Genomic DNA, 27,849 nt, shown 5'->3' with positions numbered 1-27,849 from the left:
CACCATTTCAGATCGATTTAAGACGATCATCTCATTCACTTTGATCGCATCGTACTACCCTAAGATTTCATGACTTGAAAGCCCACCAATTGCAAGTCCCTGGCTTACTTTGGCCATTTGAGGCATTGCCGATGCTTACACCACACGATTTTTTGGATTCATATGAGATCAATTTGACGTTGCCTGTCCTCATTTTTTCAAGCTTCTGATTTTCGTGACAGAGAACGATAATTAAGCTTCTTGTGCCTGAATTTACCTCTTTGTACCAGTAATCCTTCTGCCAATCCGAGGGCTAACATATCAAGGGTCTTACATATATTAATTGATCGGTCCTGCAGATGGTCTCAGAGAAACATTCATAGGAGACCGAAACGTCGACCCTCACCCTTATCCTATGAGAATTAATAACATTTACATATTGGATAGGTGTGCTCAGGTTCTAGAGAGAAGTGAACTGCGACTCTCCTTGTTCTTCCTGTATTCCTGTTTATATATATATTTGTATTTTTAAATCCCTTGTGACTTACTTTTTGATAAAATCGAATATTTTGCATATACACCTTGTTATTGTTTTCCTTGTTTATTGTTTTATGTTTAATGTCTTTATGTGTGAATAGTTATTGATGAATTGAATACATATGATTGACTGAACTAAACTCCACTAGGACCATTAAATTGTCCTTCATTGAAATATTCTTAAAATACATTGAAAGACTTTGGGAATAAACTCCCTTGGAGGCACCTCTTACCCATTTCATCCTTGAGCACAGTGACATCACGAGTCGCCTGCAATAGGTAATTACAAACGACTAGGTGGGTCATTTTCTTATTATAGGCACGTTCTGACGTCAGAATGCACTTATAATAAGAAAAGAAAATACACTGAAGGGAGATTAAGTGCTCCCACATATTAAAAAACCAAACACTCACATGGCATCCTGGTGAGGACATTCTTGGGGCCCCGGTGTCCCTTCCTGGGGAGCCGGGGCTTTGTGTCCTCGCAGACAATCAGGTTCTTGAGGCGCGGGACTCGCTCAGGATGCGGAGGAGGTTTCTTGCCTTTGCACATCTTGACAGTCCCTGTTGCCCGGGCCCTAGGTACCCCACCCCCGGCGCTGAAAACTTTCTTACTCAGCCAAGTTGTTGAAGGCACGTACCTCAGGAAAAGGCAATGGCACCATTGGGGAGTAAAGCACTAAGAGGGGATCAAAAGGATCTGAACTTGCATCCAGTTGCGGTCCTGGAGGACTGTCCCCTCTCTTTCCAGCTTGGCCAGCACCGGGTGTTCGATCGCCCTCCCCATGGAAATGTTCGGGGGGGAGGGGTCCATAGGCCGGCTTCCCTCCCAGGCATGGGATCAGAGGATGCCCACTTTCGGGGGCCCAGCTACCATCCCTGGGGACTCTGGCTCCCTCCCTAAAGAGGGAATCAGTGGGGGCCCCAGCATAGCTTCCTGCCTTGCAGAGGGATTCGTCGGTGGTCTCTGCACGGCCTCCAACAGGGGCCCTCCATCATTTTCTGAAGAGTGGGTCGCCGAGGGCCCCAGCGCGGCCTGCCCCCGGGACATTACCACAGACCCGGGATAAGGGCTCATTACGAGCCCCGGTCCGACCGACTTCCCTGAATGTCTCGAGCGGGTGCCGTGCCGCGGGTCCGCTCTCCCCTGGGCCTCTGTCCCCTGCCCTGGGGTAGGGATCGCTTGAGTCCCCGGGGCGGCCCTCCTCTGGTCCCCTGTATCCCCCGGTGGGGATGGGGTCACTCGACTTCCTCCCTCGTGCGCTGCCTTTCCAGGGACTCCTGCCCAGAACATACAGATTAGAAACCTATGGAATCGCAGTGTACAGAGTTTATGTCGCAGTGACCTGCAAAGCGATAAGAGAGCAGCGTTGCTCATTTATTTAACATGTTACAGCAAAGTGAGCAGGTTGGGGCTTTGGGCTTAATATGGGAAACAATTCTTCGAGATCCGATAAAATGGGGGTCATGATGCCGCATAAAAAGGCAGTGGAATACGAGTGAGTCAACTCACACAGTTATTCTTTAAAATAAAAAACTCTGCCACAAAGAAATCGCATCAAGGACCTCGGGCTGAACCAGCGCTCGCCATCTCCGGAAGGCAAGAGAGGAGTGCTCCACACCACCATGTTTCTCCGAGGTCCAGCAGAAATGGCTCAGAGAAACGCCCCATCATTTTCCGCCTGGGGGCGTGTTTTTATTTCTCTCCTCTTCCCATTGGCTGGAATGTAAAATTCCAGCCAATGGGAAGAGGAGAGAAAGGACATGAAAAAACATGCCCCTCAATCCTAAACGGACGGGGCTTAAGTGGACAGACGCCCCTCTTCTCCAATGGCTGGCCGCCATTTAGGAAGCCAGCCAATTGAGAAGAGCTGGCTTGTTTAAGCCCCATACTCTAAAACATAAAATCTCGCCAGCAAGACTGCGCAAGCGCAGCCTACGCAGGCCGAGACCTAAAAACCAGACCTATTCTTTGCCACAGAAACATGGTTCCAAAAGTCGTAATTTCCTGACATTGCGATAGCCCTCCCCCTGATTACAAATTGATCAGATCAGATTAGACAGGACTGACAGAAGAGGAGGGGGGAATTGCAATTGCACACAGGGCAAATACTAAATTGGTTATCATAGATACCCATGTAGTGGATTGGGGCAAAATCTGCACCTTCACAATAGCGATGGGGAGCAAGGAGTCATGGAAAGGTGCCCTCCTCTACAGACCCCCTGGAAACAAAGCAAATTTTGTCAACAAGCTTAGACAATAGCACCACATGTCCTGGCCTCTGTTAACTTTCTTCTATTAGGGGATTTCAATTATCACGCCGAAATATTAGATCTCCTATTTACAAATTCGCCTAAAGTAGAGATCGACCAGATATTCCCAATCCTATGGTCAGACCAACATGTTATCAGGTTTCACATTCACGTAAATTCAAATCAACCCGGATCCAGGAAAGAACTGAAACTGAGCAGGCCCTGGAACAAGATTAGTTGAGATTCCTTTTCCACACACTTCCTCCCCCCCCGATATTACTGAGCTCAACAAGGCAGCAATCGATCTAGATCTCGCGATTACCACAACCTTAGATACCACTGCCCCTAGAAAGCAGACCAGATGTCCTAACAAACTCTCTCCCTGGTTCACCCCAGATTTCAAAACAACCAAACTCGCTGTAAGAGCAGCTGAACGCAAATGGCGGCAAACAAAAAAACATAACAGACAGCCATCAATAAAAACAATCACACCGGCTCTATATGAATGATATAGCCTTAGCTACAAAGCCTATCTGGGGAACAGGAAAAACCAGGCAGCAAACTCACACAGAGAACTATAGTTAAATAGTTAAGGAATTCACGAATCCCCCATCATGTCAGCCTCCACTCATCGAGACCCAAGATTGGGTCAACTCTCTTGCATCCTTTTTTAATAATAAAATAAACGACATCCACAAACTATTTTCCCAACCTACTTACACGACCTCAACTGACTCACCACCCGAGCAGACAATCAACGAGTCATATCCCACCCACACCACTGACCTTAAGGAATTCCACACATTTACAAAGGAAGAAGTAGCCCTTACAATAAACAGAATTAAATCAGGATCCCCAGCCGACCCGGCCTCCTCTCAAACTATCTAAAATTGCGTCTGCTCTTCTCCCCAACTTGACCAAAATCCTTAACCTTTCATTATCTCACTCTACTGTACCTTCTCACTGGAAAGAGGCCATAATTAGACCGATCTTAAAAAAAAACTTCTACTGACCCAAAACAGCTTCTTAACTATCGCCCAATCTCTCTCCTGCCACTATTCGTAAAGGTTATGGAATCCCTGATAAATACCGAATTATACAAACACCTACAAAATAACAAGCTCTTAGACCCATCTCAATCAAGATTCAGAGCGTGTCACAGCAGTGAAACAGCCTTACCTGAGATCGTGGACAACATAAGGCTGGCCCTTGATTCAAGACAATCCGCCATCCTGATTTTACTTGACCCGTCAGCGGCCTTCGACACCATCTCACACAGCATTCTTTTAGAACACCTAGCTGAGGTTGGTGTCTAGGGCTCAGCCCTACTTTGGATCAAGAGCTACCTGACTGCAAGGCTCTCAAAGGTCCAAATAGGAACATTCTCCTAAAAAATCAGGATATCGACAAGAGTCCCCCCCAGGAATCCATACTAAGCCCTACACTCTTCAACTTATGTGTGTCCCCACTAGCGAAGGTAATCAGAGCACACGGTTTTGAAACCGTGTCTTACGCAGACGACACACAGCTGCTAATTACCCTAGGTCCTGACTCCACTGACACCAAATCTAGGTTCCAACAATGTAAGCTTACAATAAAGGACTGAATGACTAACAACTATTTGTTACTCAACGCCAGCAAAACAGAGATACTGCTCTTTGAAAATGCACACAAACAATGGATGGACGATTGGTGGCTGCCGACCTTGGGTCCCTGCCCCCCACCTAAGTCTACAGTCCGGAACCTGGGGATAACATTAGACAACAAACTTTCCATGGCTGACTATATTAACAATGTAGTGCACACCAGTTTTGGGCTTATGCGCAAGCTTAAGAAAATCTTCAACTGGATCCCCCTCCCATCCGAATGCCCCTGGTGCAGGGATTAATCATAAACCGTCTGGACTACGGCAACGCACTGCTCGCCTCCATAAAAGAGGACCTTCTGACAAAACTTAAGGTCCTGTAAAACACAACGGCCAGGATGGTTCTTAACCACCCTTCACGCACCCCCTCAGCACCCAGTCTTAGGACATTACATTGGCTTCCCATAAAAAAAGCTCATCAAGTTCAAACTGTGCTGTCTAGTCCATAAGACCCTTAACGGTCAGGGGCCAAAATACCTAGCAAAAAAGCTGATGGACTATCGCCCGGCTGGAACCCTTCGATCCACCAGCAAGCATCTCCTGACCGTTCCTAAAGTCTGCACAGTTAGGAATGGCGATTGATCCTTCTCTAAAACAGCCCCAGAAACCTGGAACACCCTGCTTCTATACATCAGTCTGGAACCAAATCACCAAAAGTTCAGATGAAACCTAAAAACCTGTCTTTTTTAGCTCTGCCTGGCCACCAGTCTATCTCCCCTGAGTATCTGCTGGCGCTATGAAAATTACGGGTGATTTACGCGCCTTACAAATACCAAATACAAATACAAGGGCCCGCAGAGCCGCAATGGTGGAAGCAAACATGTTGCGCCCCCAAGAGTCAAGCCAGTGTGCCTCCCGTGATGGTGGAGACAACAGTGGAGACAACAGTGGCGGCAGGGAGGGGGCTCGAGGCAGAAGGGTGGAGGGAAAGACACGCCGGGTCATGCGGCGCTGGAAGGTGCCAGTGCAAAAGGTGTTGGGGGACCGGGTCCCCCGTGGTGGGATGTCCCCAAGTCCCCATCAGGGAAGAAAGGAGCAAACCCTCAGAGGAAATCAACAGCTTCCTCCCACCAGAGCCCTGGTGGAGAACTTCCAGGAGATGATCCGCTGGAAAATGGGCAACCGGATCCCACATGCGCAAAATACCCACAGCCGTGGACACAGTGCGAGCGAAGGCCGCACCCGCCTCCGTAGGACCCCGAGGTGGGGAAAGCAGCTCCTCCGTGTGTGACGGCTGCAAGCTAAGGCGGCCGTCCCACGAAGCCAAGCCAGGCCCGGAAAGGCAAAAGAGGGACCGAGGAGTGGGGGACCTGTGTCCTCCGGTGAAAACCGTGGCAGCGCAATGGTGAGGAGCCACCCTTTGATGACAGGGAAAAAGCCACGACGCGGCAGCCCGTCTCCGGCGAGGATGACATCAACAGGCGTCCAACCTCTGGAGAAGAGGGGGCATCCGAAGACAAGTCCGCAACCCGACGCCTATCCGGCGCCATAGAGTCCGCAGCCCGAGGCAGGATGTCATCATCATCCGGCACCAAAGGAGACGCCTGTCCAAAGGGCCGAGAGGGGCTCAGGACGCGACCCGAGCCCCGGCTACCACCCTCGACACCACAGGGATTCCCACAGGAGTTTGCGGCGAAGCAGAGGCACCGCAGTCCGAAGGAGGGACCCCCGAAGGGCCGCACCACAACGGCCCCACATCCTACAAGACTGGAGCAGAGCCAGTCGGCACCGGAGCCGCCGGTGATGCCGCGGAGGGCCCTGCACAACGCAAGGGATCCGCCGACGTCCCAGGAGGGGAAGGAGGAGAAGGAGAAGCCAGCGAGGCCTGCAAAGCCGCCACATATATCTCCATCTGGGCTCTCGACGCCCCCTCACCGGGAAACGGTGGATAGGGGACGATACGCGGGGCTGCATCACCCGCGGAGAGCCCACGCCCCCAACAGGCCCAAAACCAGCCCTGTGACACTTACCAATCAGGAAGCGACGCTCTGGCGGCATAGGAGAAGGATGGGGATGATGGCGCCGATGGCTGCTTCGAAACCCTTCCGCAGAAGTCGATCGTTGTGACGAAGCCGACCTGGACAGACAAGCCAAGAGAAGTCTCATCCGGCGCTCCCGCCGCAACTTCGGCTTCAACTGTTGGCCCGCCTCGCAATCAGTAGAGCCATGATCTTCCCCCAAACACCACATACAAACTAGGTGAGGGTCCGTCACCGACATTAGGCGTCCACACGACAGTCACGTTTGAAAGCCCGAAGGCATCCGCACACTGTTACCACAGATACGGCAAAAGGAAAAAAGGTGGCCTAAACAGGCCCGGGCATGAACCAAATCAGTGTTGCACGCGGAAAAGGTCAAAACTGACGTAGGCGCGCCGGGGTGGGACTTATGTGACCTCGCTGACGTCACGTACCGGGACGCCTGGGCGGAGTCGCGTGATGCAGCCCCCCCCGGTGCGCAGGGATGCTGTGGCAAAAAAGTTTCCGGATCCAGTCTCATGCCTGAGGACAATTCTACGTTGAGGAATCTGTGGCTAGTAGCCTCTATCAGATATTCTTAATTTGTTTACATAAGACATTCTCCAATATATGACATGTATGATATGTTTTCAATGGTCTACTGAAATGTTACTTACTTTACATACTCTACACACTAGTATTTCATAGACAATTCTTGTAAATAGTCTACACTTGTACTGTATATTTTCTTGGATGTTTTACATGATATGTTAATTCAAATACTATTTCCTTTTCCTTACTCCTTCCTGTCCCGCCAGGGTACATGAGACCCCCTTGCATCACCCCAACCCTTTTCGCTCTAGTGGTTGCTCTACCCTGATGACGTATGGACGTTGTCACGTGATCTCGTCTATTCATACCCCGACTTTCCTGTGCTTCCCCGCTGTGACTTCACGACGAAAGGCGGAAGCATCTGTTTCGTCCTCTGCCGGACTCACACCGACTCCCCCGCCAAAACCTAGGATACCGGGCTTGGGACACTTCACCGATTGCCCTTGAGACCAGCCCCATTGCTTTGTCTGGATAGGAGTTTATCTTGATTCAAAACTTTGCTCCAATTGCTCGAATTGGATTACCTTGTAACCTTGGACCCTCCCTCAGTTATGCAGCTTTTCAATATCCTCTTGGACCTCCAGAGTTCGGAGAACCTTTGTTCCACAGACTGGATTCCCCTCGAGGGCCATCTCACCATACTCGCTGGAACTCCCCTGAAAATAGATATCCCTACGCTGTGATTTTCTTTTTATTGCGTTAAGTGCATACTTCGGTCTTCTAAGACCATGTTTGTTTTATTGCTTGTCGTCCTTTTAGGCGATACACGGGATACATCCTGACCCCTAATCGGGCTCCTTCTTTTCCCGTTAAACACAATGAAGCTCAGGGGAGTATGTGAGCGTTGGCAATGATAAGTTCATGCCATGCAAGCACATGCTGCCAGTCACACCCAGGCAACACTTACTTTACAAATTAACGCAGTACTGATGTTAATGAATTATATGTTGTGAATAAATGCTTTTCCCATGTGAAATGGTGCATGTATGACAACCTGTTGATAACATTTAAAACCTAATAAAAATATATTAAAAAAAATATAAGGCTTGCTGTATGGGTGACTTACATATATTGCATGCAGTGTCTGTGGTCATCGCACACATGGTGTGTGTCGTGTTTTTAATTTTGTTTGCACCATTTCACTCAGCCTGCAATGGTGGTCTGCATGAGTTTGATGATGTGTCCCTTAGGGTGGCACAATATGTGCTACTGCCCTTAGGGCCCTCTTTAGTAAGCATGGCCTAAGTACCAGAGGCAACATTTACTAGGGACTTACAGAGGTGCTAAAGGTCTGGCCAGCTAGGGAACAATTCAACAGTTAACTTGTTTTAGGGAAGGAGCACTGGCGACCTGATTAGCAGGAACCCAGTGCACGTCATTAAAAATTGCTTCAAATACCAGGTAAAAGGGGGTGAGAACATGTCAAAAAGGGGCACTTTTCTAAAATATCCCGGTGCTCAAGCTATAGGACCCATCTGTCTGAGGTTACTGCCTGCCAACCAGGGAAGAATCAGTAGATTCTGCTTCTCGCGGGGTGGCTGTGCTGTTGTTGCAAGGGCAAGCTAAAGAGGTTTGGCAAGTGAGCCTTCAAGGGGAGGGGTAGACTGCACTACAGCCTCGACCATCAGGGAGGACTGGACATCTCCTGGGAACCCAGTTGATCGCAGCCACGTATGGCGGCAAATAGCAACACTGGTGCCGATAGCCCACTCAATGGAATCAGTAGTGTCCAAACCACAGTGAATCGTGAACTTGGCCGCATCACAACAGTCTTGAATGTCTGAGCAAGAACAGGTGGGAGATCAATGGACATGTCAGGGAGCATTGTGCCATCGAGTCTCAAAGGGCATGGATATAGCACCCAAAGAAGCAGGTGGCTTCTATGGATTGGATTGCTAGACTGGTAGTTGAACACACTAGCTTCCCAATCATTTCCACCCACTTAGATTTCCAGTCAGGCGAGTCGCAGGAAAGGTGCTAAACCTGCTTGCACACACCACTAGAATTTCATGGAAAGGTTGCTGCAAGATAAAAGCAGGGTAACCTTGAGCAGGGCGATGGCACCTGGCAATTTGTAGATTGACTAGGGGGTCTAGAACAAGGAGTGGCCCAAGCCCCCAAAAGGTATTTGTTAGTACCCCTATTAAATGGATGAAAGGGCTCAGAAGATCTTTGCCCTGGTTGGAAGATGTCTGTCAATACATTGGTCTTAACTTCCAAGGTGGGGAGCTGGAGGTCAAATACGTCTGTCACCCTACGCTCTACCATGGCGTAATAAGCAGATTCCTCCAAAGCCAGTCTAGGTCGTTAAGAGTAGGTCTGTTTCCGGGCCCCGTTTCCAGTAGTCTCGGCCCAGTTTCCAGTAGTCTCCTGTAAGTTATCCTACCAATTATCATCTTGGTAGGGTTGAACAAAATCCTCACACATGTCATATTCATTGTCTGAGTCTGTACCGAAAAAGTAATGCAGTGTGTGTACTCCCGTGTGGAGGCAGCAATTCAAGTGGGTGAAAATGTGCCTCGGGTGGAATTGGGTGCAACTTCAGTAGCAGTCAGACTGGAACTGCTTCGGTGTCAGAGTACTATCGGGACCTCCTTTTTCAGTGTTGAAGGAATCAGCACCAGAGTCAAAGCGCTGAAGGCTGGCGTAGTTTGTGGTGCTGGAAGTGGGAGTAACACGAGCAACTCAGTAAGGGGTTATGCCCAAATTAGCCTTCTATACATGAGCAAGGGACATCAAAGATGTATATCAAAAATCAAAGTACAGAGGTATCAATTTAACATTTATTTACATACAAGGTACAACTAATTACCCTGATGTTCTCAATATTATTTACATATCCTGTATATCCATAGGTCAAAAAACGTATGTACGTGTCAAAGGGCGGGGAAGGGCACAAATAAATAAATGTACATATAAACTTCGTAGATGTAAAACAAAAACAGAACACTCAGTCACATTTATATCACATTCATATCTATATTACAATACATAATACATTATATAAACAACATATACAACATATACAATACATACATAAATCAAATAATATATTCAAAAGGAATATACCCTAAATAGGAATACACTATCACAGTGTACAGTCCTGACTAAAAGTAATACACTCAGAGGAAATCCTAATTGCGCCAGAGGTGGAACACCCCTAAATAATTATTTTGTAGGCGCTATACTCTTTTTAAACAAACACAACACTTAAGGGACTCCTCGTTAAAGTGTCGACGCAGTTGCAGTCACGTTTCAGCCGGTCATTTCTATAGGCTTCATCAGGACAAGGGTATAATGTCACTAAAACAATAATCATTGAAAACAACAATAAATTCTACCAATATTGCACGATCCCCTATGTGACCATGCAGTGCCAGAAACTTACGGTGTTACTAGAGGAAGAGAACAAAACAAGGACCAAAAACCAAAAAGGGAAAAAATAATAATAAATAAAATCAATTATTAAAGACCGTGGAGCAAAACCAAACAGGAGCCTAAAGGTGGAAAAACAACACCACAAAGATCCGTGAAAGAACCATACCCACAGCCACGGTGAACGTTACCAAAAAGAGGCACACAAGTACCTTCAATGAGAGCGAAGTAAACACTCTCCACTCCCTGAATTACAGGGAAAGTCAGCCCAGCCACTCAGTCCGTTGGCTCACTGTGCATCTGAAACAACTACCCGATGCACAATTCTAAACGGCCCTCAGGTATCATAAAATCTCCAACCGACTTGTGTTAAACAGAAATATCCCGGTTAAAAGGTTGCACAACGTACCTGAAAGGACACAGTCCTTCGGTGCACACTAAATCACCCACAAGTCACTCCTCAATTTTCGAAAGTAAGCGTCTCTTCTTCTCCTAGGAAAATACCACAAAGTACCAAAGAATCAATATTCAGTCATACCGAAGTCGCGCAGAGACTACACCATGTACAGAGTCTTCCGCTAGGTCAAATAAGGCGACCCCTCGCTAAGTACCTGTAAATAGAGGTCCCGTCATCCGACACAGTTCCTCAATTCAGCGATCGGCACCGTCCAAACACTGGGTCCAACAGCAGCTCCACACTGGGCGTATAACGGGCCGAAAACGCACTGACGTCATGTGCGTGACTAAAACGACAAAGAAAACGGACTCCCGGAGCAACGTCCTGGAGGTTGCACCTACGTCACACGCATTGAAAGAACAACAAGAAGGACGGACTCACAACCACGTCCCAATTGCTGTCTCAACAAATCACTAGAGTAAACAGAGTACACTGTCCACACAGAGATGAACTGGAATGACGCCAACCCCTACCAATCAGAAAACCACAAGGTAAGGGGAAAAACAAATAACACGAATAAATAGCAGTGCCACAATAAATGCACACAAAAAGGGAGGAGTGGGGAAGAAGTAGCTTTTATAAGTACCAAGGGGAATCGGGTGTAAGCCACGGGATACTGTATAAACCCTGCCCACGCAGACAGATTGTGAAGTCCGCCACGGTTAATGTACGCCACTGTACAGCGTCACAAAACCAAAACCTCAGTAGCTATAAACTCAATTGAGGTAATATATATCCCCAGTGCGGGGGCGAACATCTCAGACATCAATGGATGTAGAAAATCCTTATTTCACCAGCACCGACACAGTCAAGGGCTTGTCCACATATGAGGCACCTAACAGAGCAATGTTCAATAACACTCTTCTTGGCACTGCATAATCGCACCTGGGCTTACACTCTTGTTCAAACAAAGTTAAATAATGCACCAATAGCTCAACCTCTATAACCTGCTATTCAATACAGGGAGGTAAAGAGTGTCTAAATCAGTGCCCATAATTCATCCCTGTCATTTAGCCCCTTAGAGCAGTATGGTATCTTTCGATTAGCCTAGCTTCTGTTCGATTCTGCTTCATCTCCAATTCTCCCTTGTTACTTGCAGAATTTACTGCTAGCTCTGTCCAGGTTAAGTCATCTTCACTATGTCCAGAATCAATAAAATGTTGTACCAGCGGTGCTCCCTGGGTCCTACATCATATGCAAGATTTATGTTGGCAAATGCGCATTTTCACAGCTTGAGTGGTCTAGCCTAGATAGGCGAGATCACATGGACATATCACCACATACACCACATTTTTGGTGCTACAATTCGAAAAAGACTGCATGGTATGAGTCTTCTTATTAATCAGAATCGATTTAGAGTCTGTGGAGTTGGGGCAAGCAGCACAGTTCGTACAGCGATAGTGTCCAACCAAAGCTGGCAGACCTAACATGCTTCTGGTGTCTTTTTTAGCCAACGGTTCTCTGCTTGCTCGAGCGAGATGTTTAAGGTTTTTTCCTTTCTTGAAGGCAAAAAGTGGCTTGGGGATGTGGAGATGTTCAATCAATCTCCAGTTTTTAAGAATTATCTGCTTGACGCACAAGTTACTACTTGTGTAACGATATATCTGTAAGAGACATTAGTTGGTGATAGATTCCTTACCTTAGAATATCCCCAGGCGTCAGACTGGATCCGGAATTGTTTTGCGTAGCAGTACCCTTGCGCATCGGTAGGAGTCGTCTGCGGCTCTGCGTGCGTCATCGGCGTCGTGATGACATCGTCAGAGTACTTAGACGCCTACTCCGCGTGCTGACGTCAGTTCTTAGACACAGCTTTTCCGCGCCAGAAGCGCAGAGCCATGTTAAAAACCAACACTGGTGCCATTGAAACTAGGGCCCTGAAAGGGGATGACCTTAACCCTAGATATCGGTTCGCAGAACGGGGAGGATGGGTGGGTCGGTAGGAATCTATCACCAACTAATGTCTCTTACAGATATATCGTTACACAAGTAGTAACTTGTGCATCTGAAAGAGACACTTTAGTGATAGATTCCTCACCTTAGAATAGATACCAGCAATACCAACCCCGGTGGTGGGTCTGCGAACCAATAATCACACCAGAAAGTCCTGGAGGACGGAACGGCCAAAGAAGCCATCCCTCCGGACTTGACTGTCCAGGCAGTTGTGTCTTGCAAACGTGCGCAGCGAGGCCCACGTAGCTGCCTGCCTGGCAAATGTCCTGCAAGGGCACTCCCCGGCCCAGGGCAGTTGTAGTCGCCTTGGCCCGGGTGGCATGAGCCCGCAATCCAACAGGGGGCTCCTTTTTAGCCAAGGAGTAACACGCCTGGATACACAAGATGATCCACCGAGAGATGGTCCGCTTGTGCAACGCTTTTCCCTTCTTAGCGCCCACGTAACCAACGAAGAGTTGGTCATCCACCCGGAACTGGCGTGTGCGATCCAAGTAGAATGAAAGAGCACGTTTTGGGTCCAGACGGTGGAGCCGCTCTACCTCTTTAGAGGGATGTGGTGGCGGAAAGAAGGTGGGCAAGGTTATAGACTGCCCGATATGGAAGGCCGTGACAACCTTGGGCAGGAAAGATGGCTTAGTACACAACACAACCTTGTCCGGATGGACAGAAAGGAAAGGGGGTGTACATGAAAGAGCCTGGAGCTCACTCACTCTCCTGCCAGAGGTGATGGCAACCAGGAAAGCAGTCTTCAGAGTAAGAAGGCGGAGAAGACAGTTGTGGAGTGGCTCAAAGGGAGCGCACATCAGAAACGTAAGAACAAGGTTCAAGTCCCACTGAGGCATCACAAACGGAAAAGGAGGAAACATGTGTGTGATGCCTTTCAGAAAACGATTTACAATAGGGGACTTGAACAAAGAAGGTTGATCAGGCAGCCTTAGAAAGGCTGAGAGGGCAGAAAGGTAGCCCTTGATAGTGCACAGAGGAGAGCCCTGCTGGGCAAGAGAAAGAAGGAAGAGGAGAACCTCAGAAAGAGGGGCAGAAAGTGGATCCACAGCCTTTGCTGTGCACCATGCCACAAATCTGTTCCACCTGCAGGCGTATACCGACTTTGTGGAGGGACGCCTGGCTGCCAGAATGACATTACAGACTTCAGGAGGCAAGTCAAATGGCCTCAACTGTCGCCGCTCAATCTCCAAGCATGGAGGTGGAGACTTGACAGGTTCGGGTGGAGGACCGTCCCCTGCTGCTGCGACAGAAGGTCCTCCTGAAGAGGCAGACGAACCGGGGGATCGACTGATATACTGAGTAGCTCGGGATACCAGTACCTCCGTGCCCAGTCCGAAGCCACAAGGATGACTTGGGCCCAGTCGCGCTTGATCTTCTTCAGCACTCTGGGCAGAAGTGGTATAGGCGGAAAGGCGTACAACAGACCGCAACTCCACTCGTGACGAAAAGCGTCTCCGAGCGAGTGCCGCCTTGGAAATTCCAACGCACAGAACTGATGACATTGCGCGTTCTCTTCGGTGGCGAATAGATCTAACCAAGGCTCTCCCCACTGCTGAAAAAGGCCTTGCGCCACGTCCGAGTTCAGACGTCATTCGTGATCCATCATGCACAGACGGCTGAGTTCGTCCGCCCTGGCGTTCAGAGAACCTGCCAGGTGTTGAACCACCAGGGTCACGCCCTGATGTTCCAGCCATTGCCAGAGGCGCAGAGCCTCCGGGCAAAGGGTCCACGACCCCACCCCGCCCTGTTTGTTGCTGAACCACATGGCGGTGGTGTTGTCCATGAACACCTGCACTACACTCCCCCGGACAGAGGGGAGGAATGCCTTCAGTGCTAGACGAATCGCCCGCAGCTCCAAAAGGTTGATATGGAGCCGGGACTCCGCCGGAGACCAGAGGCCTCTGATCTCCGCCTCTCCCATGTGGCCTCCCCAGCCCTGGAGGGACGCATCCGTCACAACTACGTGCTCCGGTTGGGGAAGGGAGAGGGATCTGCCGCTGACCCAATTGCAGTCCGTGAGCCACCACTGCAGCTGTCTCGCAGTGCCCTCCGAGATCAGGACATGGTCGGAGAGGTTGCCCTGATGCTGGGCCCACTGAAACTTCAGGTCCCACTGCAGATGCCGCATCCGCCACCGGGCGTGATGCACCAGCAGGATGCCATCATCCCCAGAAGCCGCAGCGTCAACCTGACCGAGACCCGGGATCAAGGCTGAAAGAGTGGAATCAGAGCCTGAATATCCTGAACCCGCTGTTCGGGAGGATAGACCCGAAACTGCGCCGAGTCGAGTACCGCTCCGATGAAGAGGAGCTTCTGAGAGGGGCACAGGTGTGACTTCGGCACATTGATGGAGAACCCCAGCTGGTGCAGGAGGTCTGCCGTCGTCTGGAGGTGGCTGACGACTGTCTGGGGCGAGCCTGCCTTCAACAAACAGTCGTCGAGGTAGGGGAAGACTGAAACCCCTAACCTGCGTAGATGAGCTGCGACCACCGCCATCACCTTTGTGAACACCCGTGGGGCGCTGGTAAGGCCGAAGGGGAGCACGGTAAACTGAAAGTGCTCGTGGTCAACCGTGAACCGCAGGTAGCGCCGGTGGGCCGGCAGGACGGGGATGTGGAAATTAGCGTCCTGCAAGTCCAACGCTACCATCCAGTCTCCTGGGTCCAGGGCAGCTAAGACCTGAGCCAGTGTCAGCATTCTGAACTTCTCCTTCCGGAGGAAGCCTTGACGTTCCGGAGGTCCAAGATAGGGCGTAGGCCCCCTTTGCCCTTCTTGGGTACCAGAAAGTAGTGGGAGTATCAACCTCAGCCTACTTCTGGCCCAGGAACGCGCTCGATGGCCCCCTTGGCCAAGAGGGCCGTAACTTCCTCCTGCAGAAGTCGCAAATGATCCCCCGATACACAGTGGTTCTGCGGTGGCATGGCTGGAGGAGTCGCCTCGAAGGGGAGGGAGTAGGCCCTTCGGACGATTTGCAGTACCCACCCGTTCGACGTGACAGTGCGCCAGTGGAGGAGATGATGGCGAACCCTGCCCCCCCACTGGCGACACATGGGCCTGAAAGCACAGACTAGGAGGGTTTTGAGGCGGATACTGCGGGGGAAGGTGTGGACTGTTCTCGCCCTTTGTCCCCGACCGCCACCATGGCGGTTTCCACGGCCGCCACCGGGTTGGGTAGTACTCTGCGGTGCGTGGCTGGCAGCACGTGTGGGTACACCCCTTCCTTGGCCACGAAAGGAGCGAAAGGCAGCCGATTGCTGGCGCGGGGCCGAAAGGCCCAAGGACTTGGCCGTAGCCCTGGAGTCCTTAAAGCGCTCAAGCGCATGGTCTGCCTTGTCGCCAAAAAGGCGACGGCTATCAAACAGCATGTTCATGACTGTGTTCTGGACATCAGCCGAGAAGTTGGCGGACCTCAACCAGGCGTGACGACGGATCGCCACCGTCGTTGCCATCACTCTGCCCAGTGAGTCGGTGGAATCCAGTCCACACCGGATAGAATAGCGCGTCGCATCTCGGCCTTCCACAAGGGCGTGGCCGAGTTTAGCCCGTACCTCCAACGGGCATTCTGGCAGCACGTCCGCGACCGTATCCCACAGAGTGGGTGTAACGGCCCAAGAGGCATGCGGTGTTGGAAGACCGCAGTCCCAGATTCAGGGAGGAGAATACCTTCTTGCCGTATTGCTCATACCTCTTGGATTCCCGGTCAGGCGGAGCCGACGGGAATGCGGTCTGGGAATTGGAGGCCTGGATCACCAGGCTCTCGGGGGTGGGGTGGGTGGACAGGAAACATGGGTCGCCCGGGGCCGGGCGGTGGCATCTGGCCACGTTCCTATCTACAGGCGAATCTGTAGCGGGCCTGGACCAAGTGCCCAAAAGAACGTCAGTCAAGGCCTCATTAAACGGCAGCAGAGGCTCAGCCGAGCTTGACTGCGGTTTAAGGACCTCAGTGAGGAGGTTAGTCCTCACGGCCGCGACTGGGAATTCAAGGCCCAAGGCCTTGGCCGCCCCCGTCAGCACCACACTGTAGGCTGCCCCCTCCTCCGTAGCCACGGTAGGAGATGAGACAAAACCAGTGTCTGGCGAGGTGTCCAGACCACTGGCATCCCCAAGTCCACCTGTCCAGTCCTCCTGGGACTGACACTCCCGTGTCAGAGGGTCCTCAGACCCCTCCCAATTCTCCTCATCACCCATCTCCTGGTACTCAGGGGTGTCAAATGATGGGGCCGGTTCGTTGAAGTATAACTCTCCAAACGGCGTCGAGAGAGGCGCCGCTCCGGCGCTGGATCGAGGGAGGCGTCGGCGCCGCCCAAAGACCGCGCCGGAGGTGACACCTGAGGGACCAGCGCCGGTGAGATCGTTAGGTCAACCGGCGACGACCCGGATCCAGAAGTGGATCCAGAGGGGCCCTGCGGCGCCGGGGCCGAAGCACCCAACAGCGTCGGGCCGAAGCCCCAGGCCCGCTAGGACCCCCAGACGCGTCCGCTGGGCCCGAAGGTGCCGCGGAGCCCGTCGGAGGAGTGAGAGACCTCATGGCCATGAGGAAACGTTCGATCTCCTCCGGCGTCGCGCGAGGCCCAGGGACCGGAGGGTATGAGGGCTGACGCGACGCCCGCGACTCCGACGGAGCCGTGTGGGCGGTGTCACCCGAAGTCGCGCGAGCGTCAGGGGGAGTCGGAGGAGCGATGACGTCTCTTCGACTTCTTGTGCTTACCTGACGACTTCGACCCTGAGGAGTGATGTCGACTCCCGGAGCTATGGTGGCTCCACTCCTGCGACCGGTCCCTCGACCTCCGTCCGGACCGGGACCTCTCACGGCGCGGGGCCGACTGCGAGTCGCTTGCGGGACCGCTCCCGCCTAGCTTTCGAAGTCAGGGCCCGGCAGTCGGAGCAGGTCTTGTCGTCATGATCGACACAGAGACAGTGGAGACACCGACGGTGAGGGTCCGTGACCGACATCAGTCGGTCGCAATCCTCACAAGGCTTGAAACCTGGCATCCCTACCGGCACCGTTCGGAATGTTTACAAGTCTCCTGAAAACGCTGATGATCTTCTCTAGGGAAGCCTATTAAGGCAGGACACTGCTGATATAGCTCCACTTGCACAGTTTGTAGTATCAAAGCTGACACAGGGCACACTTGGCTTCGTCCTGACCATCTAGCATTGTTTGGGCCAATGAGGTCCAAAGGTCTTCCTGGACGGCCAGCAAGACACAGCTGGCCATGACCAACAAAGCATGGGTGTACCTATCCAAAAGGCATAGAACTGGGGTGCCCCTTAAAGTGCACCAGAGGGATCAAGAAAGGCACTGAAAATGTGCCTAAAGGTTTCTTTAAAAGTCGATATCTACTGTGGTGTTTTGATGACGGCCTAGGGAATTTGTGACCCTCCTGGACCAATTGCAGGACCGAGTAAGTCAGGTGATACCAGTTTGATGAGATCATCTTTAGAGTGACACCTTTGCACCTTCTCACTAGACTGCAAGCGGTTGGACAGAGTAGAGTTCTTCTTGTTTGTTTTGAACCTATAGCATGTCTTTGACTTGGACTTACCAGAAGACTTCGACTGGCATCTGGACATGTCGCAGGAAAAAAGTCAACTAGGAGTAGCATTTTTGCTTCAACTGTGAGCTTTTTTATGTTTGCCACGTACAGATTCCCCTCTTGTTCTCGGACTGCATTTGATTGCACGAGAGCACACTTGCCGTACAACTTTAAGTTGTGATATGAGCACAAGCATCACAATTACACATTGTGCAGATCCATCATAGATATTGGTTTCCTGCAGTCTGTGCACAGTTTAAATCCAGTCATTAACTTCCATAGTATTATGGAGCCACCACAGAGCTCCACAGTTTTACCTACAGGAACACAACTGAATTGACAGTAAACTTCTCCAGCTACAGTCTGGCGCCAGGTAGTATTTTAAATGTGATGACCTGCGGTTAGAAGTAATCACCAGAAACACAAAAACATAGTAAAAGTAAAAAAGAAAGGAATTATAGGCGAAGGCACAGGTTAGAGAATTCATTCTAACGCAAACGTATAGGGAAGGGAACATAACCACTTGCAACTAAGGAATGGAATATAAAAAGAAGCATTTGCAATGCAATAGGTCTCGCATTAGGAAAGTTTGAGCTATAACATTTTTTATTTATGTTTTGTTTTTAAAAATAGCAAAATTAATAGCTTTGTCATTTACAATGCCAATAATTATAACTTTTGAAAATGTGACACCTATAGCATTTGTAATGCAATATGCGTTGTATTTACGTGACTTACATGTATTGATATTACAAATAACAAAGGCTTTTAATTTTTTTAATTAATACTTAAATAAAAGTTATTGTAATTTATAATGGCAATAGCTTAAACTTTTGTAAATAACTTTTGTGAAGATTATGTTCAGTGTATTTTATTGTGACGAAATTCCAAGAACAGAAGTGAAATATTAACATCTTTTTGTTACATTTGCAATAAAGCTTGAAACATTGAGAGAACATATTTGAACCAGGTGTTGTTGAATGGTTGCACAGATTGATGCTGTGGTGGCGCTGAGTGATTTTGTGATGGCGAACGAGTGACGCTGTGGCGTTCAGTGATGCTGTGGTAGTGCATAGTAATGTTGTGGTGCCCCTGAGTGATGCTGTGGTGGTGCTGAGTGATGCTGTATGCTATGCTATGTTTTGCTATCCTATGTTTTGTTTTGTTATGCTTTGCTATCTTATGCTTTGATTTGCTATGCTATGGTATGCTGTGTTTTGTTATGCTATACTATGTTTTGTTATGCTATGCTTTGTTATGCTATGCTTTGTTATGCTATGCTATGTTATGCTATGCTATGCTTTGTTGTGTTTGGTATGCTATGTTTCGATATGCTATTATATGTTTTGCTATGCTGTTTTGTTGTGTTTTGTTAAGCTATGCTATGTTTTGTTGTGTTATGCTATGTTTTGGTATGCTATGTGTTGTGTTTTGTTATGCTATGTTTTGTTAAGTTATGCTATGTTTTGTTTTGCTATCGTATGCTTTGTTTTGTTATGCTATGTTTAGTTTTGCTATCCTATGCTTTGCTATGTTTTGTTGTGTTTTGTTATGCTATGCTATGTTGTGTTTTGCTATGCTATGTTGTGTTTTGCTATGCTATGTTTTGTTATGCTACGTTTTGTTATGCTATGTTATGCTATGCTATGTTATGCTATGCTATGCTTTGCTATGTTTTGCTGTGCTATGCTAAGCTTTGTTATGCTATGTTGTGTTTTGTAATGCTGTTTTGTTATGCTATGCTATGTTTTGCTATGCTTTGCTAGGCTATGTTTTGTTATGTATGCTGTTTTGTTGTGTTTTGTTATGCGATGTTTTGTTTTGTTGTGTTTTGTTATGCTATGTTTTGTTATGCTATGTTTTATTGTGTTTTGTTATGCTATGTTTTGTTATGTTTTGTTGTGTATTGCTATGTTTTGTTATGCTATGCTTTGTTATGCTATGCTTTGTTGTGCTATGCTTTGTTATGCTATGCTTTATGCTATGCTTTGTTATGCTATGCTTTGTTATGCTATGCTTTGTTTTGCTTTGATATGCTTTGTTATGCTATGCTTTGTTGTGTTTTGCTATGTTTTGTTTTGTTATGCTATGTTTTGTTTTGTTATGCAATGTTTTGTTTTGTTATGCAATGTTTTGTTTTGTTATGCAATGTTTTGTTTTGTTATGCAATGTTTTGTTATGCAATGTTTTGTTTTGTTATGCAATGTTTTGTTATACTATGCAATGTTTTGTTATACTATGCAATGTTTTGTTATACTATGCAATGCTTTGTTTTCTATGCTTTGTTATGCTATGCTTTGTTGTGTTTTGCTATGCTTTGTTTTGTTATGCTATGTTTTTGTAGCGGGGTGGCGGGGACCGCTACTGAGAGTGACTGGTGTTCGACAGGCAAACCTGACACCCCCTCTCTCTTTCACCGCTTCAGGACCCCTGGGAAATGGAGTCCGAAGCGTGGTGGAATCAGCTACCATCCATAAAAGAGGACTGTACCTTTAAAGGGGTCGTGGTTTCAGGAGAAGACACTCCCACCTACGACGCGCTGCTGTGCCGAGCGAACCAACTGGAGGAACAATGCACGCCCCCCGATGACGAGCCGACTCGAGGAGTGGTAAAAAAGCAGGAAGTGGAAGAGTCCGTGTGTCTTGACACCCGGAGAAGGAGAGTAGAGCGACGGGAGACTGTGGAGACCGGAGGAGGAACAAGTGAAGACCTTGCGGAGGAGCGGCGAACAGGAGTAGCAGTGCCTGGAGGCCAATGTTCCCAAGCACCGCCCAGCCACACCCACGGAGGAGTGTGGCTCACTCAGGTGCGTGACCGAGTATCGGGTTGGCAGGGGCGGCGTGGCAACGCCGTGTAATTAGTGTATATATCGTTCTGATTTTCCGCCCCATCTCTCCCTACAAAACCCCCCCTACCTTCTTTCCTCACCACGCTTTCCGTCACCTGTCCTGAAGTTACAGGCACATGCATCAAGCGTTTTGGAAGTCGGTAAAATTGCGAATCGCAAAAAAGATCGCAATTGCGATCGCAATTTGAAGCGTAGAAATGCATCAACCTTAATTTTGCGAAAAATTCCTTTTCCCGCAAAATTTAGGAATCGCGAAAAAATTCTCCGAAAACCATTGCGATTTCTTGTTTGCGATTCGCAAACAAAGATTCGCTAATAAGGAATCGCAATACAAATGCATGAAAAATCACAATTAGCGATTGTCTGAAAAATCGCAAAATTGCAATCGCAATTTAAGAAGGGACACAACCAGGTGTTAAAAATGAGTGCAAATCAGAAACAGCTGAAGACCAACAGAAACTTATATAAACACACCCACGAGGTCCCAGTTCCAAAATGGCTGGTCTGTACCTGATGGCGAGGAGGATGAGGCTGCAAACTGCTCTACAGAGAGGGAGGCAAATTAATGAGCACATCTTCAGAGTCCGCATAACTTTGCTTGGACAGGAGGATGACGAAATATATGATAAGTATAGGCTGAATGGCCAAATGGTACATGATTTAATCCATGAATTGGACCCCATCCTGCAACGACAGACTCATAGGACCAATGCAATTCCAACGCATGTCCAGGTATTATGTTGCCTACATCTACTGGCGTCAGGCACTTTTCAGGGAGTCATTGCAGTAGCAGGAGGTGTGTCTCAAAGTGCAATGTCACGAATATTGGCAGCTTTCCTTGATGCTATGATGGTCCGGATACACACACACATAAGTTTCCCTACCACAGCCCATGAAATAGCTAAGACCAAGCAGGAGTTTTATCAAATTGCTGGCTTCCCCCAAGTACTGGGTTGTATTGATTGCACCCATGTGGCGATATGTCCCCCTGCAGCTCATGAATATATGTATCGCAATAGGAAAAGTTATCATTCCCTGAATATTCAGGTTGTGTGTAATGCAAAGAACATTATAACCGACATAGTGTCCCAATTTCCTGGCAGTGCACATGATTTGTATATCTTCAGGCAAAGTGGCATTCAGACCCGTCTAGCAAGGGGAGAGTTTGGGAGGGACATTTGCTAGGTAATTATGTGCAATACATCATTCCATTCCTTGTACAAATGTTAAACTTACACAACCACTGACAGCCTTTCATCCCTCGCATGTAGGTGACAGCGCATACGCCTTGCGAAATTACCTGCTGACACCATATCTCAATCCAGCCACAGCCGCACAAAGGAGATACAATCATGGGCGTCCGCAGAAATTTTTCCAGGGGGGGGCAACATTTTTACTTCATCACCATCCTCCGACATAATTGAGCACAAGTATTAAATAAGCAAATAAAAAATCTAATAAAACAAAAGAGCTTAAATAACAAAAGAAACCCATGGGGTGGGAGAAATATCATGTAAGGCTTCACAGCAGATTACCTGGCAACCACAATGAAACAGAGGAACAAATAAACAAGCAATGGCATAGCCAATAGGTCTCGCCTTTGGGACCTTATAAGTGTTTAGCCATGCAACACTTGATGTTGTTGCACCAAGGATATTGTACTGGACAACTAAACACTTATAAGGTCCCAAAGGGGAGACCTATTGGCTATGTCAATGCTGTTTTTTTTTTTAATGACAAGCAGTGCTATAGGGCTCCGGCTGCCACTTAGTCCACCACATCCCACGTAGATGCTGCAGCCATCTTTGAATGGTTTTAAAGCCAATTTAAAAGCCGTCACCAGTGTATGTTAATCCCTATCTCAACTGTGAGACTGCTCTCCTGCTTCCCAATTCTATTAAATACAAATTATGTAAAAAGAGCATCCCATTCTGAGCTACACAGCTCATCCTACCCACGTTTCATGCGCAGATTTGAAATGCTGATGGTTTGGGCTTCAAAGAATTCAAATGGTTGAGAGGTGGACAGGTGTAGAGAGGTAGAGAGAGGTGTAGAGAGGTAGAGAGACAGAGGTAGAGAGAGAGAGAGGTAGAGAGAGAGAGGTAGAGAGGTAGAGAGGTAGGTAGAGAGAGGTAGAGGTAGGGAGAGAGAGATAGGTAGAGAGAGAGGTAGAGAGAGAGGTAGAGGTGTAAAGGTGGAGAGAGAGGTATAGAGAGAGAGGGAGGGGTGGAGAGAGAGAGAGAGAGAGGTAGAGGAGGAGAGGTAGAGAAAGAGGTCGAGAGGTAGAGGTAGAGAGAGAGTGGTAGAGGGAGAGGTAGAGAGGTAAAGAGGTAGAGAGAGAGGTAGAGAGCAAGGGAGAGAGGAAGAGAGAAAGGTAGAGAGAGAGGTAGAGAGGGGTAGGGAGAGAGGTAGAGAGAGGTAGAGGTAGGGAGAGAGAGAGATAGAGAGAGAGAGGTGGAGAGAGAGAGGTAGAGCGAGAGGTAGAGAGAGAGATAGAGAGAGAGAGGGAGAGGGAGAGGTAGAGAGAGAGAGAGAGAGAGAGAGGTAGAGAGAGAGGTAGAGAGACAGGGAGAGGTAGAGAGGTAGAGAGAGAGGTAGAGAGAGAGGTAGAGAGAGAGGTAGAGAGAGGTAGAGAGAGAGAGGTAGAGAGAGGTGGAGAGGGAGAGGTGGAGAGAGAGGTGGAGAGAGAGAGGTAGAGCGAGAGGTAGAGAGCGGGAGGTAGAGGGAGAGAGATAGAGAGAGAGGTAGAGAGAGAGAGGTAGAGAGAGAGAGGGAGAGAGGGAGAGAGAGAGAGAGAGAGAGGTAGAGAGACAGGTAGAGGTAGAGAGGTAGAGAGAGAGAGGTAGAGAGAGAGGTAGAGAGAGAGGTAGAGAGAGAGAGGAAGAGAGAGAGGAAGAGAGAGGTAGAGAGAGAGGTAGGGAGGGGTATAGAGGGGTAGAGAGAGAGGTAGAGAGAGAGGTAGAGAGAGAGAGAGCGGTAGAGAGAGAGGAAGAGAGAGAGGTAGAGAGAGAGAGGTGTAGAGGTAGAGAGGTGTAGAGAGGTAGAGAGAGAGATAGAGAGGGAGAGGTAGAGAGGTAGAGAGAGAGAGGTAGAGAGACAGAGAGAGGTAGAGAGGTAGAGAGAGAGAGGTAGAGAGAGAGAGGAGTAGAGAGAATGGTGTAGAGAGGTAGGTAGGGATAGAGAGGTAAAGATAGAGACGTAGAGAGAGAGGTAGAGAGAGGTAGAGCCACGTAGAGAGAGAGGTAGAGAGGTAGAGAGAGGTAGAGAGAGAGGTAGAGGTAGAGAGAGAGGTAGAGAAAGAGGTAGAGAGAGAGAGAGGAAGAGAGGTAGATTGGAGATCCTAGCATTTCCAGAGCATTAAAGCCTCTACTCATTTGTAACGTCATTCCTTTCACTGCACATCCTGCTTTATCTAAATAACTAGACCCCTTATATACAAAAGGATGTTGTGGTCATAAAGCTTACAATTTGCAGCATCACAGTGGTTGCTACTGATGGTTTATACCCCTTCCTAGGGCCCCTGCAGCTCCACTCTTCCTTAGCTTGAAAAATGTGCCCCCTCAACTCCCCCCCCCCCCCCCCCCCCCCCGAAATTTGACTCTTAGGTGCGCCTCTGCTTCAAGCTGTGGGAGCAGCCAGGCCCGGACCTTCTCTCTTGCCCATCAGCAGCAGTTTTACCGCTCATCAAGCAGGACCGTCATTGCAAGCGCTTTCTCACGCTTTTAAAATTGACGGCCCTGCAGACAAACACCACTGTCTGTGGGGGCTGTTAATAGTGACAGACCGGTGTTCCAGGGGGGGGCAAGTGCCCCCCCTTGCCCTCCCCTGCGGACACCCATGGATACAATGCAGCGCATATCTCTACAAGGAACGTGATAGAGCGAACATTTGGGCTGCTCAAGAGCCGATTTAGACGCCTTCATAAGACCGGAGGCGCAATGAAATACAGTCCCGTCAAATGCTGCAAGATAGTGGCAGCATGTGCCATGCTGCACAACATAGCGACAAAGGGAGGTTTGGAAATGGAGCTGTCTGACAGTGACTCGGAGGATGGAAACCAACAAGTGCCACACCACCCTGCCCAACAAGGCACAGGCGCAGCAGAAGGGCGCGGGCGCAGGCGCAGATTGGAGATTACACAGAATTACTTCTGAGGTGAGTAATGAAGACACAAACACATTAAATGCAATGCAAAGTATACTTTATGTAAATGAATTGTGACCAGGGAACAGAAGAAAACTGCCAAAGTGACTAATGTCACAAGACTCATTGGAGTAAAATAAATAAGTCCAAAAGTAAAATGTAATGTACTTGAGAGTCAGTGATTAGGTCACAGCGTGTCAATGGTTAAGTCACCATTTAAAGCCAAATGTCTGGATGGGAGCCTAGCGTTTTTTCCCTCGAACACCCAGACGTCTGTCTGCCGCAGCATCTTCTTGCCTTTCATTGGTAGTGGATGGGTGGCGCTGCGAGTATTGCGTCTCACTGCACTTGCAACAGGCACTGTTGTACTGCTCAGGCTTGAGGCACACTCACTACTTTCATCCTGTGCAGTCATGTGCACTCGACTACCAGATGCATTCATCAGGTCTACTGCATTTGTCACTTGATGTAGTGCTTTGGCAACATCTCCACTCCAATGACACATTTCCGTCTGCATAGTCACTGATCTACGCGCCAGCAGTGTTGTGGCTGTGGCCAGCCTATTGTTGGTCTTTCCTTGATGTTTGAGTTGCTGCATCAGTTGGCGGTGCCGTCTATTGCGCGATGCATGCCCCTCCTGCATGACCTTTGTGAGTTCCTGGACACTACTGGCCAGTACTGCAATGTTGCCTGACATCTTAGCAATTTCCTCCTTCACTAACCGAGTGTAGAGTGAGGGCAGTAGAGTGGTAGAGTAAGGGCAGTAGAGTGGTAGAGTGAGGGCGGTAGAGTGGTAGAGGGAGGGCGGTAGAGTGGTAGAGGGAGGGCTGTAGAGTGAGGGCGGTAGAGTGAGGGCGGTAGAGTGAGGGCGGTAGAGTGAGGGCGGTAGAGTGAGGGCGGTAGAGTGAGGGCGGTAGAGTGAGGGCGGTAGAGTGAGGGCGGTAGAGTGAGGGCGGTAGAGTGAGGGCGGTAGAGTGAGGGCGGTAGAGTGAGGGCGGTAGAGTGAGGGCGGTAGAGTGAGGGCGGTAGAGTGAGGGCGGTAGAGTGAGGGCGGTAGAGTGAAGGCGGTAGAGTGAAGGCGGTAGAGTGAGGGCGGTAGAGTGGTAGAGTGAGGGCAGTAGAGTGAGGGCGGTAGAGTGAGGGCGGTAGAGTGAGGGCGGTAGAGTGAGGGCGGTAGAGTGAGGGCGGTAGAGTGAGGGCGGTAGAGTGAGGGCGGTAGAGTGAGGGCGGTAGAGTGAGGGCGGTAGAGTGAGGGCGGTAGAGTGAGGGCGGTAGAGTGAGGGCGGTAGAGTGAGGGCGGTAGAGTGAGGGCGGTAGAGTGAGGGCGGTAGAGTGAGGGCGGTAGAGTGAGGGCGGTAGAGTGAGGGCGGTAGAGTGAGGGCGGTAGAGTGAGGGCGGTAGAGTGAGGGCGGTAGAGTGAGGGCGGTAGAGTGGTAGAGTGAAGGCGGTAGAGTGAGGGTGGTAGAGTGAGGGCGGTAGAGTGAGGGCGGTAGAGTGAGGGCGGTAGAGTGAGGGCTGTAGAGTGAGGGCGGTAGAGTGAGGGCGGTAGAGTGAGGGCGGTAGAGTGAGGGCGGTAGAGTGAGGGCGGTAGAGTGAGGGCGGTAGAGTGAGGGCAGTAGAGTGGTAGAGTGAAGGCGGTAGAGTGAGGGCGGTAGAGTGAGGGCGGTAGAGTGAGGGCGGTAGAGTGAGGGCGGTAGAGTGAGGGCGGTAGAGTGAGGGCGGTAGAGTGGTAGAGTGAGGGCGGTACGGTAGAGTGAGGGCGGTAGAGTGGTAGAGTGAGGGCGGTACGGTAGAGTGAGGGCGGTAGAGTGGTAGAGTGAGGGCGGTAGAGTGGTAGAGTGAGGGCGGTAGAGTGAGGGCGGTAGAGTGGTAGAGTGAGGGCGGTAGAGTGAGGGCGGTAGAGTGGTAGAGTGAGAGCGGTAGAGTGAGGGCGGTAGAGTGAGGGCGGTAGAGTGAGGGCGGTAGAGTGAGGGCGGTAGAGTGAGGGCGGTAGAGTGAGGGCGGTAGAGTGAGGGCGGTAGAGTGAGGGCGGTAGAGTGAGGGCGGCAGAGTGAGGGCGGCAGAGTGAGGGCGGCAGAGTGAGGGCGGCAGAGTGAGGGCGGCAGAGTGAGGGCGGCAGAGTGAGGGCGGCAGAGTGAGGGCGGCAGAGTGAGGGCGGCAGAGTGAGGGCGGCAGAGTGAGGGCGGTAGAGTGAGGGCGGTAGAGTGAGGGCGGTAGAGTGAGGGCGGTAGAGTGAGGGCGGTAGAGTGGTAGAGTGAGGGCAGTAGAGTGAGGGCGGTAGAGTGAGGGCGGTAGAGTGAGGGCGGTAGAGCGGTAGAGTGAGAGCAGTAAAGTGAGGGAGGTAGAGGGGTAGAGCGAGGGCGGTAGAGTGAGGGTGGTAGAGTGGTACAGTGAAGGCGGTAGAGTGCTACTGTTAAATTGCAAAATGTAAGAAGCAATGGAGAAGAAATCTAGAGCCGAAGACTAACCACCGCCCTTCTAACAGAAATAGCATGTTTTACGTAATTTTGAACTCACGTGGATAGCAGGAACAGCAAAGCAAACTCTAG

At 49.6% G+C, this 27,849-nt stretch overlaps 1 protein-coding gene and 1 pseudogene across 1 annotated transcript in view; both read right to left on the bottom strand.

Moving 5' to 3' along the window:
- The window catches only part of GIGYF2 (GRB10 interacting GYF protein 2), a 1,757,193-nt gene that overhangs the window by 154,628 nt on the left and 1,574,716 nt on the right, over positions 1-27,849 (bottom strand). The window lies entirely within an intron of this gene.
- LOC144792006 (uncharacterized) lies at positions 911-25,997 on the bottom strand (annotated as a pseudogene).

This window comes from Lissotriton helveticus, chromosome 11 (assembly GCF_964261635.1).
Source record: "Lissotriton helveticus chromosome 11, aLisHel1.1, whole genome shotgun sequence".
Classification (NCBI taxonomy): domain Eukaryota; kingdom Metazoa; phylum Chordata; class Amphibia; order Caudata; family Salamandridae; genus Lissotriton; species Lissotriton helveticus.
Note: the sequence above shows the minus strand (reverse complement) of the source record. Positions and strands in the feature narration are given on the sequence as shown.